This window comes from Mesocricetus auratus, unplaced genomic scaffold (assembly GCF_017639785.1).
Source record: "Mesocricetus auratus isolate SY011 unplaced genomic scaffold, BCM_Maur_2.0 Super-Scaffold_100010, whole genome shotgun sequence".
Lineage (NCBI taxonomy): Eukaryota > Metazoa > Chordata > Mammalia > Rodentia > Cricetidae > Mesocricetus > Mesocricetus auratus.
Window position 1 is genome coordinate 32,298,513 of NW_024429194.1, and position 15,853 is coordinate 32,314,365.

The 15,853-nt window shown below is 38.9% G+C and overlaps 1 long non-coding RNA gene across 1 annotated transcript; it reads left to right on the forward strand.

Moving 5' to 3' along the window:
- The first annotated feature begins 2,394 nt into the window (after positions 1-2,394).
- LOC121142625 lies at positions 2,395-13,611 on the forward strand. Its single transcript, XR_005879650.1, has 4 exons — positions 2,395-2,534; positions 8,152-8,284; positions 12,686-12,782; positions 13,360-13,611. It is a non-coding gene; the product is annotated as an uncharacterized LOC121142625 (long non-coding RNA).
- Positions 13,612-15,853: the final 2,242 nt, after the last annotated feature.

The window sequence follows — 15,853 nt, forward strand, 5'->3', positions numbered from 1 at the left end:
TTTCAGATCTAGAATTCAGTCTGGTGTGGGTCCTGTACATGCTACCTGGTCTCTGTGAGTTCATATGAGCTCTGCTCATGTTGACTTAAAGGATCTTGTTTTCTTGGTGTCTTCCATCCCTTTTGGCTCTTACACTCTTCCTGCCAGCTCTTCATCAGAGTTTCCTTAACCCACTGGGGGGCATTTGATGGAGACATCCCTTGTAGGGCTTAGTGTTCCAAGGTCTCTTACTCTCTGCATGTCTAGTTGTGAATCTCTGTATTTCTTCCCATCTGTTGCAGGAGGAAGCATCTCTGATGATGGCTGAGCTGGGCATTGATCTATGAGAAGAGCAGAGTGTTATTAGGAGTAATTTTATTGCTAGGGTTTTTGTTGTACTTTTGTTTTATAGAAGAGGGGTATTTGGTTTTAGCCTAGGTCTCTTGGCTATCTGGTTTCAGGTTCTTCATCATTCAAACAATACAAGATATGGGTTCCATCTTGTGAGGTAGGTCTGAAGTGAAATCAGATATGGATTGCTTGCTCCCACAACTATTATACTAGTATATATTTCAGACAGGACACCATTGTAGATCAAAGGGTTTATGGCTGGGTTGTTGTTTACTTTTCTTCTTTGGTAACTTGCAGAGTACCTTCCTGTACAAAGATACTAGAATGGAGGTGTGAAATACTCTATATAGGCATCAGATCAACTTCTCCATGTTCAATGAGTTGTGTAGGTGTTGCCTTCAGCAATGGACCTTGCTTTCAGTGTGTAGAGAGCAACCTACATTCTTGGCAACAGCTGGAGTTGTTTAAAGGTTCCCATGGGACCCCTTTGGCCAACAAACTCAATGAGATGTAACTAGTTCCTGGTATTGGAAGCTTCATTTGGTGAGAAGGGATGCCCAGTTGGGGCTGTCTCCCACACTATTTAGTGATTTCATTGAGATCACCTTCATCTGGGTACATATTTTAAGATGCTTCTGATAAATTACTACCCCTCAGATGGCCCTTATTTTAGCTGTCTCTACCCATATTCCCTCCCTCATCACCTCTTCCCTCCCCATTTCCATTTGATCCCCATTCCAGTCCCCTGACATCCATTCATAGCTATTCTATTTCCTTGTGCTAACAAGACTGTTACTATACACTTAACCTCTGTGGTCTATGGATTGAAGTTTGCTTATCAATTTCTTAATGGCTGATACCCACATTTAATTGAATATATACCATATTTCTCTTTATGTGTTACCTCACTCAGGGTGACTTTTTTCTAGTTCCAATCATTTACCTGTAAACTTCATTTTTACTAGCTGAGTAATAGTCCATTGGGCGAATGTACCATATTTTCTCATCCATTCTTCTGTTGACATACATCTAAGTTGTTCCCAATTTCTCACTTTTATAAATAGAGCAGCAATAAATATGGTTGAGAAAGTGTCTCTGTGGTAGGATGGAGTGGTACCTGTGTATATGCCCTAGAATGCTACATCTAGGTCTTGAAGTAGATCAATTCCATCTCTCTGAGGAACCACCACACTTACTAACATGGTGGCTGCACAAGTTTTCAGTCTCACCAGCAATAGTTCCCCTTGCTCCACATCTTTGCCAGAATGATCTTTCATTTGTTATATTGATTTTAGCTACTTTGGCAGGTAATTTTGATTTGCATTTCCCTGCTGACTAAGAATGTTTAATATTTAAGTGTTTCTCATCCATTTGTGTATACTCTTGATAATTCTGTTCGATCTATACAACATTATTAAAATTGGGTTATTTGTTTTCTGATTATCTAATTTTTTGTGTTCTTTATGTATTTTTGGATATTAACACTGTAACAGATGGGTTGTTGTGAACTAACTTAAGATATGTTACATTCATTTATTCTGTGAAACATGTGTTTAATGATGTAAAGATGTGCTGTACTCTCTTTAATGATATAAAGATGTGCTATACTCTCTTATGTTGCATTTGTTTAACTCTATAAAGCTGTGTTACTTTGTTTGTCTAAAATACATGATTGGTCTAATAAAGAGCCGAAAGACCAATAACAGGTAGGAGATGGATAGACAGGGATGCCAGTTAGGGAGAATAAATAGGAAGAGAAATCTAGTTCAGAAGAAGAGAAAGTGAGGAGCAAGAAAAGGAAGAAAGGAGGATGCCGGTGGCCAGCCACAGAGTAAGAAGGAAAGAAAGATATATAGACTAAAGAAAGGTAAAAAGCCCAGAAGCAAAACATAATTGAAGAGAAATGGGATAATTTAAATTAGAAAAGCTGGCTAAAATCAAGCCACGCTAAGGCTGGGCTGCTGGAATTAAAGGTGTGTACCACTACATCCTGACCTCTATGACTGTGGTTAGCTTTGCATTCTAATCTCCAGGCAAGCTTTATTAGATCATAAACAATATATCACCACAGTTCTCCATCTACTATAACTGAATGTTTTGATGAGTATAAAAGGATATAGTAGTCTATGCTGGCATCTGTGATCTCTTTGGATCTATGGAACATCTTTCCAGGTCCTTCTGGCTTTTAGAGTCTCCATTGAGAGGTCAGATGTCATATGTTACTTAGTTATGTCATATGTTAACTTTATATGTTACTTATTCTTTCTCCCTTACAACTTTTAATATTCTTACTTTATTCTGTATGTTTAGCATTTTGATTATTATGTGTCTATGATTTTGTTGAAAATATTTTCTGGGCCTTTGACCTGTGTTTCTTCTACTTTGTCTATTCTTAGATTTGATCTTTCATAGTGTCCTAGATTTCCTGGATGTTTTATGGTGGGATTTTTTATTTAAAATTTTATTTGATGGGGTACCCACATCTTTTATCCTGTCTTCAATGCCAGAGATTCTCTTTCATCTCTTGTATTCTGTTGTTGAGGCTTGCCTCTGAGGCTCCTGTTTGATTTCCTAAATTTTGAATTTCAAAATTCCCCCAGTTTTTTATTTTATTGATAATAGTTCATCTTCAGGTCTTACATTATTTTAATTGATTTCCTTCCATGGTTTGCTACTGTTTTCATGGATTTCTTTAAAGAATCTGTCCATTTCCTGTTTAAGGACCTCTATAATATTCATAATGGCTCTTTTAAGGTCTCTGTCCTATGTTTCAATTCTCAGGACCCACTGTGGTAAGGTTGCTGGGACCTAGTAGAGACATTGTCCTGGCTGTTTTTACACTGGCATCTAGGTATTTGGGCTTGGGATGCTTTTAGTTCTAGAAGCTGGTATCAGGTCTTGCCTTTGTTCAGTGGATGTTTCCTTCCTGTTGCTCTCTCTGGTTCTTAGGGCGGGGTGTAGTGATCATGTGTTGCCTGGTAGGGAAATATCCTAGGATCACAATAGGTGTGGGCAGTGGAGTTTCAAGGTAAGATGTTTCTAAGTATTGGACTCTGATACTTAGGAATGGGAATGGGCTAGGATGGGGTGAGGGGGTCCACAGGAGGGAGGGAAGTGGAATGTTTCACCAGGAGCTACTTTTAGTCCCCTGGGAATGGGTGTAGAGAATGAGGAGAGCCCACAATGGACAGTCTGCTACAGAGCTAAGGATGAGAGTAGGGGATTGGATTTGGAGGAAAGGATAGAGAATGAAGATTTGATGTTGTCCTATCTGTTGAGCTGGCCTACATGCTTCTCTGGCAGGCTTGGCTGGCTGTTTCCCATGGATACCTGCTGGAGTTGGGAGCTGGGATAAAGTGATGCGTGTAGAGAAGGAAATTTGGAGGGCAAGTTTTGTGTGATCCACTGAAGTTTGGAGCAGAAAGGAAGAGGGGCCACAGCAGGTGGTGAGTTACAGATCTAGGAAACTGGGAGTTGGATTTGGAGGAGAAGAGGGAGAGATGAAGATCTAGAGTTAGCCTACCTGTTTACCTGGCTGGAGTGGTCACCACTTCTTTATATTCTCCTTCAGCAGAACATAGTGTGTTGGAAATCAATGTAACCTCTTTATACATTATCAAATATTATACATCTAATGAACGCAGTGTTAATTTTCTATGGACAAATTATGACCCGTAAGGAGCTACAAGGCAAGGTTACATGTGACTAAACAATTATTTTTTTCATGTGTTCTCTTGGACTTTGCAGAATTTTTGAATTACAAAAATTATTTTAGTATGCATCTAGTACTCCTCTTTGCACAAAGACAAGGTATGGCTACTTGAACAGGAGTGGCCCCCATGAGTTTATATATTTGAATACTTGATCCCTAGTTGGTGGAACTATTTGGGGAAGAATTAGGAGGTACATCCTTGATGGAGGACGTGTGCCACTGGGGGGTGAGATTTGAGGTTTCAAAACCGTACGCCAAGCCCAGTCTCTCTGTCTCTGTCTCTCTGTCTCTGTGTCTCTGTCTCTGTCTCTGTCTCTGTCTCTCTCTCTCTCTCTCTCTCTCTCTCTCTCTCTCTCTCTCTCTCTCTCTCTCTCTCTCTTAGTTCAACTATAAACCCTCAGCTACAATGCCATGCCTGCCTCCTGCCTGCCTGTTGTCATGCTCCCATAGGTCATTGACTCACCCTCTGAAATTGTAAGCTAGTCTATGATCAATTAAATGTTTTATAAATTGTTTTATAAATTGCCTTAATCATGGTGTCTCTTCACAGCAATAGAAAAGTAAGTAAGACGGGGGCCGGGGGGGACCATAAACTTGGAGAAAGTATTGGCAATTCCTCTGAATAGCACCTATGACAATTTCTTATGATCCACTTGCATTGTATTGATATCTATCTATGCTCATCTTGAAAAAAAAACTGAAACTCATTTTCATTATGAAGAGATGAAAGGAAGTTTTAACCTAGCAGTCGTCAACGGGCCTGCGAGCATGGATCAAACAAATCCAAGAGGCAGAAGACATATGCACTGTTCTCAATGGAGACCTCCACTCAGGAGTGTCTCAACAAGTTCTGAGATGGGGATAACAGATGGAGATAGGTGACTCTGTGAAGTGGACCTGTTTTGAGATATGGGAGAATCTAGGGTATCTGAAGACATTAGCTTATACTCAGACATATTCGTCAGCAAGAAACAAATGAAAACTCACACTGACCCAGATTACGGATATCTCAAACAGGAGGATAGAGGGGAGGAAGGGATATCAGATAAAGGGCAGCTACACACCACACTTGAAAGGCAATGTCCACACTCCTATTGACAAGTGGGAAGTGAGCTTAGAGTAGGAGTCTTAAGTATATGTCACGCTCTGGGAAAATGATTAGTTGGTTTAAAGGAAAGCTTTTCTTGCCTTCAAAAATGATTTAGTGCCATAGAAAAATGTAAACTATGTTAGAATTTTCATAACCTCTAAATCTTATGGCAGGCACCATTAACAGCTTTCTGTTTCAACACCTGTTACCAAATCATAACATTTTAGTCAAACTGGCAAATGATGATCTTACATAATGGAAGTCTAAGAGCAAACTCGATTTAAAATCATTCTGACAACTTTTTTTCCCATGCTGTGGATATTAATGGCTGTTTAGCATTCTAATGTGACCTAAACACCTTTATCATGTCTTTATGGCATATACTGAAGAGAGTTGCATTCATTTCTAACTGTCACTGGAAAAGGATCTTTCTAAAAACAAGGTCAATGCTTGTCCTCTCCAATGCTTAGCTCACTCCAAGCTGAGTACATTTGGTCCTCTATAAATTTTTTTCCAGACGCACTGAGACAGAGTTTAAAACTGAACATGCATTTGTTTCATTGTGTTCAGAATCTTTTGGTGACAGATAGCTCTCATACCCTACCTTTGGAAGAAAAGGAAATACTTTAAGGAAAAGATTGGTCAGAAACACGTTTCCAGTTTTTTTTCCTGAAACTATTCCTCCTATTTCTCATCTCAGAAGTGACTGGATGCCATCTAACTTGATTAGCACAATCATTAAGTATTATTTTCAAAGCTTATAGCTTAGTGCCTGGTTTTCTGAAGGTATCCCAGAAAGGTGACAATGGCTAATAATGATATGCAGTATCCTTCCTAGCAGACATGAAAGTGCTAAGTTTTAAGGGAAGTGATCACAAGGCTCCCTACCCCCAAAATACATCACCCCCTCAAAAATCAGATCCTCAAAGTACAGAAACATAAAGACAACCAAAATTAAGAAAAGGCAAGTGACAACACATCACATGCTTCGGAATGACAGATTGAAACAGAGCAATTCTGAGACTCTCTGGTGTTTCAGGTGACAGATATTGGTTGTATGGATCACACAGGCCACAGGACCATGACAGCTGTAACACATGGTGCTACAGTGAGTAGGGCTTGACATGTATTTGAAAGTCTTAACGATCTGAATGTTTATTCTCCCCTAAATTTAATGTGGAAATGTAACTGCCAATGTAATGGTATTGGAAACTAGGGCCTTTAATGGGTGATAGATCATGAGGGTTCCACACCCAGGATTTGATCCCTGTAAAATGGTTCTTCTGTTTTCCATCATAGGATAGCACAGCAAAAAGGCCATCGCCAGATGCTGGATCCTCAGCATTAGACTCCACAACCAATTTCTTTCTACTTATTATGTATTTCTTAGTCCCAGGCATTGTGTTACAGTAGCATGAAATGTACCAAATCAAAAACAAAAACAAACAAACGAAAAACAGGAGTATTTACTAATGGCTATAATGTCGATCACAAGAGGAAAACCCACTGAGGAGGCAGTATGTGGTAAATTCTACTGGAATATGTTAAACTTAAGAGCTGAGATACACAATAGATATCCAAGTAGAGATGTTCACTGGGCAGGAGGCAAGTTTACTTTGGAAACTACCACTTCTATCACAGTAACTCTGAAAGGGAATTCACTCATTCAGGAAAACAGAGCTCAGAACGGCCTTTCTAAACATCACATATCTAGAAAATGGAAGATATTACACATATCACACACATATGTACACATATACACATGCATGTGCACATACATGTGAAAGAGTATTTACAGTGCATTTAAAATTCACTTATGGTCCAATCTTTTCTTATGTGTGTGACCCATACACCTAAATGGAGAAGAGAATCAAAAGCAAGAACCAAGACCTTACTCAAAGTTAAACCCAGTGTTGGTTAGTGCATAACTTTCTCAAATGTAGATATTCAATAGCAATCATCTTAAATAACCATAGACTGAGCTCCAGCTCTTCCATCCATGGTTCTCAAAATCTGCCTTTCAGAATTTCATTTGAGAGTTGCATTGTTCCAAAAAGTCCTTGGACACCTCAAAAGGTATGTCTACAACCAAGGCATGGACTATCCTCAAACTGTAAATGATCTAAATAATCTCCTAAGACTGACTGCTGCCAAATCTGACAGAACACATGTGGGACACTCCCATCAGTGACTAAGCTTCCAAACCATCATGCCATTGGGTTCTGGGCATTCAGAGCATGGGCAGCAGCTTTCATGCCCCATCCAGCTGACCATGCCTCTTAGCAAATGACATTCCTCTCCTCCTCCAGACTCCTCCTCAGTCCATCACTTGCTCACTTGCAAATATTTGAAGAAAATTCCTTTTTATAACATTTATGTTCCTACCCATCAGCTTAAATACTGTAATGTAATGTATGTACCTCAATAGATACAGTATATTAATAGTTCATTATAACAGAATCCCCACGAACCCCTCTGCATTCTGTTACCCTCCCCGCTTCTCGAGAAGAAACCAGCACCTTGATGATGTTTACTCTTTCACGTCAGGCTTTTAGCTTTTTCCACATTTATGTCTATAAACAAAGAGGAAATTGTTCAAGCAAGCCTAAGACCATAGCGTGCCCCTTAGATGACTGGAGCCTTAACTGCTGTAGAGAGTTTATATCCTTATAAAACATCTGTGCTTCTCCAAACCAGATGATATCTGGGAAGTGCTCACAAGAACTGGTGCAAGCCAGGGATCATAAAGTCTATCTCCGGAGAAAACCACAAGCTTACAGTCATTTAAACTTAGCCGAGAAGTGGAAGAACATAGCTTCAGGAAAGAAACACCATGGCAGACTTCATGGCTTCGAGAAAGGAGTACCATGGCCGTCTTCTCCAGCTAAATAAATCCCCAAACAAAGGAAAAGACCCAGGAGCTAAGACAGAGCCTTTCCAGGGGCAAAGCTGTTAAATGGTTCGATCTTTCTTGGGGTGTACAGATTTTCTAATTAGGACTTCCATTCCTCTTCCCTAGGTGGATTTGATTTTAGTTACTTCAAACACCCAAGCCCTTCCCATCCTCAGTTCAAATAAACCATCTATGCATCAGGCTGGTTCCCCAGAAACAAATGGCAAGAATTGGATATCTGTGCAAGTGACATCCAAGGGTAAGACTCCTGAGAGAAAACACTAACAGGGAAAGGAAGCAGGACAAGTAGGATGAACCACAGGAGAAGCCTGGAGGGAAAATTACTCCTCAGAACTGCTTATGGCCTACTGAAAGCTAGGATCTGGATTTTCAAAGCTGTGCCCCAGAGAGCACGGCGAACAGGATCTAAACCATCAGGCATCTCAGCTCTCTGTAGTTCCCCAGAGGCAAAGCAGCCCTGTGGGTTCAGCTTTGTGTTATTAGGAGTCAGAAGAGGGACCCACAGGCATGACAGAGGTCAGAGCCATGACCACAGTATATGTGTGGCACTGGCAGATCAAGCTGTGGAGCTCAAGGGGGCTTTAGAATTTCAGGTAGCAACATACTGACTTGGAAGGTCTAATACCTGCACTTCCCCAAAGACTTTCAGACCAGCTTATGAAAATTGACTGAAATTAGCCATTAACTAAGCTCTGACATGATGCAAAACCAAAAGTGGACCAGATACCTTAGACAGAAGCCATCCTGTCTCTGCAACTGCTTATGATTTCATCCACTCATCAAGCCAGAACAAGTCCAATCACATCCTGAAATAACCTCGGTGATATTCTTGAGATCATAGTAAACTCATTTCATCACTCTCCTTCATCCATGGGCAGCTAGGGTTTGGTTTCCTTTAGTACTGTCTGTATGTTAGCCATAAATGCAGCCTTCCCCTAATCCAGAGACACATGGCCTAGTAAATTCCAAAGTGTCTTTGTAGAGAATAGACTCTGACATCAAGTCAAGTGCACAGACAATGGCATGGACTCTTAGATATGCAAATCCACATGCAAATGAGGTCCTCACCTACTCACCATGCTCAGGGATGTTTGGACTGACAGCTTTGGGGAACTGTGAAGCAGGGTGAGGTCATAATTAAACCCCAATCGAACTGTTTGGGGAATTGTCTGTACAGACTCACAAGCTGAATCACCACTGAATAGGCACATTCAATATACATAAGCAAATTGGCACACTGGAAGCCATCTTATGGAAATGGGAAAACATTCACTGCTAAGAGATATTTTGTCACAGGCCCAATAAACTCCATCATGATATCTCAGAGAGGGGAGAAAATGCCTTTGGGGATGGAGGCAAATGTACTTCTTAGTCATAATTCTGTCTGTAGTCAGTCCCAAACACTCTCAGCATAGTTAAAGCACTGTGTCCTGAACTGAACTGGGAAAAGGCTAGAAGCAAGTGCTTATCCACAGTATAAATAATATCACAGCTGGGTGCAGGGTGGGGGAGAAAGGGCTGAGCTGCAGTCTGGCTTAAGCAATCTGCCCTGCTCTCTAGTCTTCACTCACAGAGGTAATTTGAGTCTGCATTCTTCTTGATAGTGGATTTTTGATATCTGCAAAGCACATAGAAAACCGAGCTCCCAAAGCCTAGGCACATGCCATCATGATCAACCCTATGTGTATGTACCTTGTTCATGATGTCACATAGAAGTATTGGTTTGAATATGGTTCTTATGGTTTACATTTTTTCAGTTTATTTAAAAAATCCCCCTATCATAATATTATGAAAATATTTCCTCTAGTTCCTTGTAGACACTTGCCAGCTTATCACCTCAAGTTTTATTGTTAAATCCATCTGCAATTTGTTTCTTTATATTAAAAGGGGGCTTATTTCTTTTTCTATGTGGGTTATATGATTACTCTTGAACAGCCTAGTCTTCCTCCACTGATTTTTGTAACCATGTATTTATTCATTTACTTTATAGAGAGAGCCCACATACCATTGTATACAAGTTGAGGTCAGAGGATAGATAACTTGTAGAAGTTGATTCTATCCTTCTACCATGTGGGGCTGAGGAATCGAACTCAGGTCATCAGCCTTGGCAGCAAGTGCTCCACCAACTGAGTCACCTCTCTCTCTCTCTCTCTCTCTCTCTCTCTCTCTCTCTCTCTCTCTCTCTCTCTCTCTCTCTCACACACACACACACACACACACACATGTGCGTGCACACACACACACAAATGATTTTTATGACCACCTATGTCTTATGACTTCTACCTGAGCTAAGTCTATCATTGGGCCCTGTGTCTCTGTTGCTGGTGGGTCTATTGCTGTAATTACTATTCTAGCATGGATTTCCAGACTTTATGATGTCAGTTTTGTGTCAGATAAATAAAACCCTTCTTAGCTTTTCTTAAGCTCTCTATGGTTATTTTGCTTTGTTTTTTCTTTTCTTTTGTTTTGTCTTTCTTTTCTTGAGACAGGGTTTGGCTGGGCCCTTTGCTTTTCAATAAAAAAGATTTTCCAGGCATGTCCATAAAGACCTATTGTACATTTGATTGAGATGTATTGTAATTTTATATTAAAAGGAGAACCGCTATCCTCGTGGGGTCAAAGCTATAGCTAAAGGAGATGAATTTCCTTCCATTACTCATCTGCTTTGCATTGTCCAAACATGAGTGTGCAGACCTCTCATGCTCCTCGTCCCTGCTCAGTTGCTCACAGACATGCTATTTCCACATTTTTAAAGAGCTGTCTCTAATTACATTCCACTTACTTGTTAACACACCGAATACCACTCATTTTTGTAGACTGATCTCATACCAGACAATTTTTTAATGTCTTCTACTAGTTTGTAAAATGCTGACTGCCTGTACAAACAACACATTCTATGTGAAGAATAAAGTCTTTTTTGGGAATTGCATACAATGTAGTTTGATTATATTCATGCCAAGTCCTCCCCTACTAACTCAACATCGTCCTCTTTACTCTCTCCCATACACTCAGGTGAGTGGCCTTCCACTGCCTGTGGATGACCTACTAGGGGTAATCCAACTGTCTCTCTCTCCTAGCAGCTACCAGTTGCCAATAGCTCCTCAGCAAGAGGTGGAACATCATGCCCATCACTTCCCTTGCAATATTTTGTCTAGCTTGAGCTTGTGTGTGTCTTGTGCATGCTGACACAATGGCTGTGGGCTTGTATGTGTACTGCTTTAGCCCTGTTAGTCAATGTCAATTAGAAAGCTTGATATGCATACTATTTTCTTAGTTCTAATAGGACAATACTAAAAGCTGACCACTTCTACTTTACTTGCTATAGATTCTTAATAGGCTTCTTTATCATTAGGAGAGTCCACTCCTTCTTAAAACTTACTATAAATGTTTTCATGGATGTGTTGAATTTCATCAACTCCTTTTAAAATTAATGTGTATCAGAACCACCATGAATATTTTTTCTTTTAAAATGCTATGCTGTGTTGAAATGATATATTTCATTGAGGTTGAAACCTTCTACTTCTTAACTCAATTTTTATTTATTAGGTTGATAAAATATTTACATAAACTACTGATTTTATTTTGTCGGATTCTATTTACTATTTTGGCATTTATATTTAAACGTAAAATTGGTTGATTTTTTCTTATGTTGTTATTGACTATGCGTATTATAAATCAACACTAATTTCTGGATTTCATTGGGGGAAATTGTATTTCCTTTTTAATTATCTGAAACAGATTATTGTTTCTTTTATTATTTCTTTGATAAAGTTCACCTAAAACTCATCTGAACCTAATGGGCTTGGTGCATTGAAGTGTATCTACTAATTAAGAAAATGGATAATTACAGATTAGCTTACCTTTGCCTTTCTTCTTCAGCTCATTATGGTAAATTTTATTTTTCTAAGAGACTGCCTATTTGTTTCTATATGCCCAAATTTATTTTAACAAAGTCACCTTTATTATAAATTCATCTTTCTCTTCTTCTTTAATTATAATATTCTATTTTCATAGCATTATTTATTTGATTCAGCATAATGTGCTATTTGTGTCATCTTTCATATCTGTTGTATACATTAATACACTTACTTATTGTTATAGTTTCACAGAACCAAGATTTTTTTCTATGCTGCTTGGACACAGACCCAGAATGTGTGCATGCTAGGCACATCCTCAATACCAATCTACATCCCCAGCCCCAGACACAACTTTTGATTTTATTAGTATTTCAGTATATTCTGCATAACAGTTTATTAATTTTTATTAGTTTCTAATCTAATGCTACAATTGCTTGGTTTGTTTTGATTTTGTTTTTCCTCTCTTTTGATTAGGATTATATAATTAATATTCATTCTTCCTTTTTCTTTAAAATGGGGTTTTATTGCTCCAAAGGTAATTCTAACTACTGTTTTAGTTAACTTTTAGTCAATATGCAATCCCATATATACAAGCAATTTCTTATTAGTGCTGGTAATTATATGAATATAAAGATATTTACCCATTGCTCCCTATGACTGCAGCTATATGTTTGTAACATTCTAAATATTTTATCTAAATTTTCTAAATACTTGTACCTAAAGTTCTCAACTGTTTTCTTTCCCTAACTCCTTTTTCTGAATTTGCCATGTTTCTGGGACAGATAAGTAAGGCTGACTTTGATTTGGCGGTCTCAGTGTGTAGCACGAGTTAACTTCCCACTTACAGTGACGATCCTGTGTCTGCCCTCAGAGCTGTGGGTGGGTATATTTTTGTATTTTCCTCTTGGTTATCCTTTTTTAGGTATTTTAAGCATCATACAGCATTGGCCTCTACTGAGGAGGATGCAACTGAGAAGTGTGAAGTTCCTTAAGCAATTTGTACTGAACAGAGTCACTCCTACAAAAATATGGTGGAGAAACAATTTTGACTTCCCAATAAGAGCAAAGATACTGCGGGCCATGTCTTTTGATATAGGTCATGTTGAGGGCCATCTCCTGTACAGTCCAAACTAATTAGCCCATGTCTGAAGCTTTCGATAAAAGGATACTCTTAGGAGGCCTCTGCTGAGTTTCTCCTTTCATGTGTGCTAATTATTATACCTACAATCACATAATCAACCTCTCAGGTTGTAAGGAAAACAAGGGCGTGAGTGGTTAATTGCAAATGCAAGGGGCCCATTGCTTATGCAATCAGGAGACCTCCAGCATATTAAATGTGGTGCCCAGTTGTAGCACAAATAGAAGTGGAAGGAGTTATCTTTTAAAGACTGATTTTACACATTCACTTGTAATTGTCTCAAACTCATCAAGACTTTGCAACTCTTTTTTTCTAAAGGGTACAAGTAAAAAGTGCAAAAGAAAGGCCCATCACTGACCCACCTAATGAACTCATCTGTCCACTGTGTCCATTGCTTCCTGTGATTCAGAGGCTGAAAAAAATGACAATGAACCAGCAATATATAAAATTTGTATCTGTTGTAATATTTTAATGTTATGATGCAATCCAATTATATCTCTCAGGCATAGAACTGTTTTGGGTGTTACTTGCTAAATTTATCACACCAAAGTTTAAATGGAAAATAGTAGTGATGGGGGATGTTCTTCTGTATATATGTTTCTCTTATTGGTTGATGAATAAAGCACTGTTTGGCCAATAGAGGGAGGAAGATAGGTGGGACTAGGAAATGAGGAAAATTCTGGGAAAGGTAGGCAGAGTCGTCATGTGGAGACCAGGAGGAGAGGATACACCAGGCATTCTCTGGTAAGATAAGGCCATGTAGAAATACATAGATTAGTATTTATAGGTTAATAATCAAGACAGAGCTAGCCAGTAAGAAGCCCTAACAATCAGACAACAGTTTAATAATTAATACAGTGTCTCTGTGTATTCATTTGGGGCTGAAGTGACAGCGGAACCTCTCAGTTATAAATAGAGCTAATGGTGTTCTTCCCGTTCTATGTCTAATGAGGCTCAACTCTCCCTAATGGAAATGATTTAACAGTGTTTACTTAAACAATGAGCCTCAGTCTCCCCTGCCCCAGATGTACAGCACTTTTGGACAGTGGACATCCTGAAAATGGACATAAAAGTCCTTGCCTTCTGCTTTAATCATTCCAAAAGTGAACTGACAGACAAAGAGGGAAGAACTGGTTTATTTCTTAAATTCATCTGAATTCATTAAATTTATTTAGATCTACCAACTTAGCTTTACCCTCCTCTCAAAGAACCTTTATAGGATAGTTATAGGAAATAACTTTAAAAACAATATTTAATGTTTTCAAAACCCATGTAATTAGCCAGGCTCTCTTGAACAACCTTGAGAGAGGGCTAATCTTCATTACACCTCAGTTTCTCCATCTGCCAAATGGTGGTGAAATCCACAGCTTAATTTCCCCTGAAAGGGTAATGGTTTTGCACTGTCAATTATAAGGAAAGAGATATGCATTCTTATGTATTTAAATAATTTAACTCTGAAATACAACACAAATTTTATGAAAACATGACTTCATTAAACCCACAATAGCATGCTTACAACAAACATTACCCTATGACTCCCCTTCACTCTTAAGTTAATGTCAGCAGGCCCATGTGAAGGAACCTCTTTTGAGTAGGTATGTGGGTATATTTTCTGCATATGTATCAAAGGGATGTCAAAGGTAGGCTTCATGAAAATAGCAATATGAGAATAAGATGCCATGTGTCCTGACCCAATGTCACCTATTCCAACTCTCTTGTCTTATCCAACTTCCAAATCTAGTTAAAGTACAGAGTTTGATTAAGATGCAAGGGACACATGCTCAGGTCAAGAGGCCTAAAGTAGCTGGGAAATTACCACAACCTTTGTCCTGTCTCACTACTGACAAACCTTTTCTATCTTTTCTTTGGGCTAGAAACTATCTTTGATTTCATGCTGTCCCTAGTAGTTTTATAAAAGCTAAATAAACAACATTCCAAATAATTCAGGATAGTAGTTCAAATCTTACCTTTCAAATCAGTGTTGAGGAGACTGGAGAGGTGGCTCAGTGAAGAATATTTGTACACTGTGAAGACATGTCTTTGCCAAAGCACTTTCTGATTCACTTAAGAAAGAACTGAATAGCCAGTAGCTAGGCAGGAAAGAATAGGCAGTATTTCTGGGGACATAGAGAGGAAGAGGAGGAATCTAGGTATGGGGATTTCACCAGCAAACTCAGAGCAAGTTGGACATGCCATACTGAGGAAAGGTAAAACCCATGTGGCAGAACACAGATTAATAGAAGCAGGCTAATTTGAGTTAGAAGAGTTAGTTGGGAACAAGCTTAAGCTAAAGACAAAGCTTTCATAATTAGTAATAAGTCTCTGGGTTGTTATTTGGGGGCTGGAGATCCAAAGATAGTCTGATAGGAAAGCTTACTACAGCTCAACCAGGAAAAGGCTTTCTATACAACATGGGGATTTCAGTTCAGGCCTGGAGACCCACATAAAAGATAGCAGCACATACTTGCTGGCCAGTCAGTCTACTCAAATTAGCAAGGCAACTATAGGCACAGAAATTCTATGAGCAGAGAAGTTTCCAACTCTTGACATCACCTTTTAAAGGCAATTTGATTCACATGTATCAATTTAACAAAATAATGTCTCCCTCATTATGATGCCTCCATCCATGTCTACACCATATTTTGTTATTTATCCATTTTTTACTCTCATTTGTCTTCTGTCTCTTTTCTCATCCCTAAAGTTATTCCTTTTTTTCATTTCTCTTTTGTTTCTAGATTCCATCTGTGAGTTTATATTCTCTTCAGGAAGGAATTCTGTTCTGTGACTGTCTTAGTCCATTTCTGTTGCTATA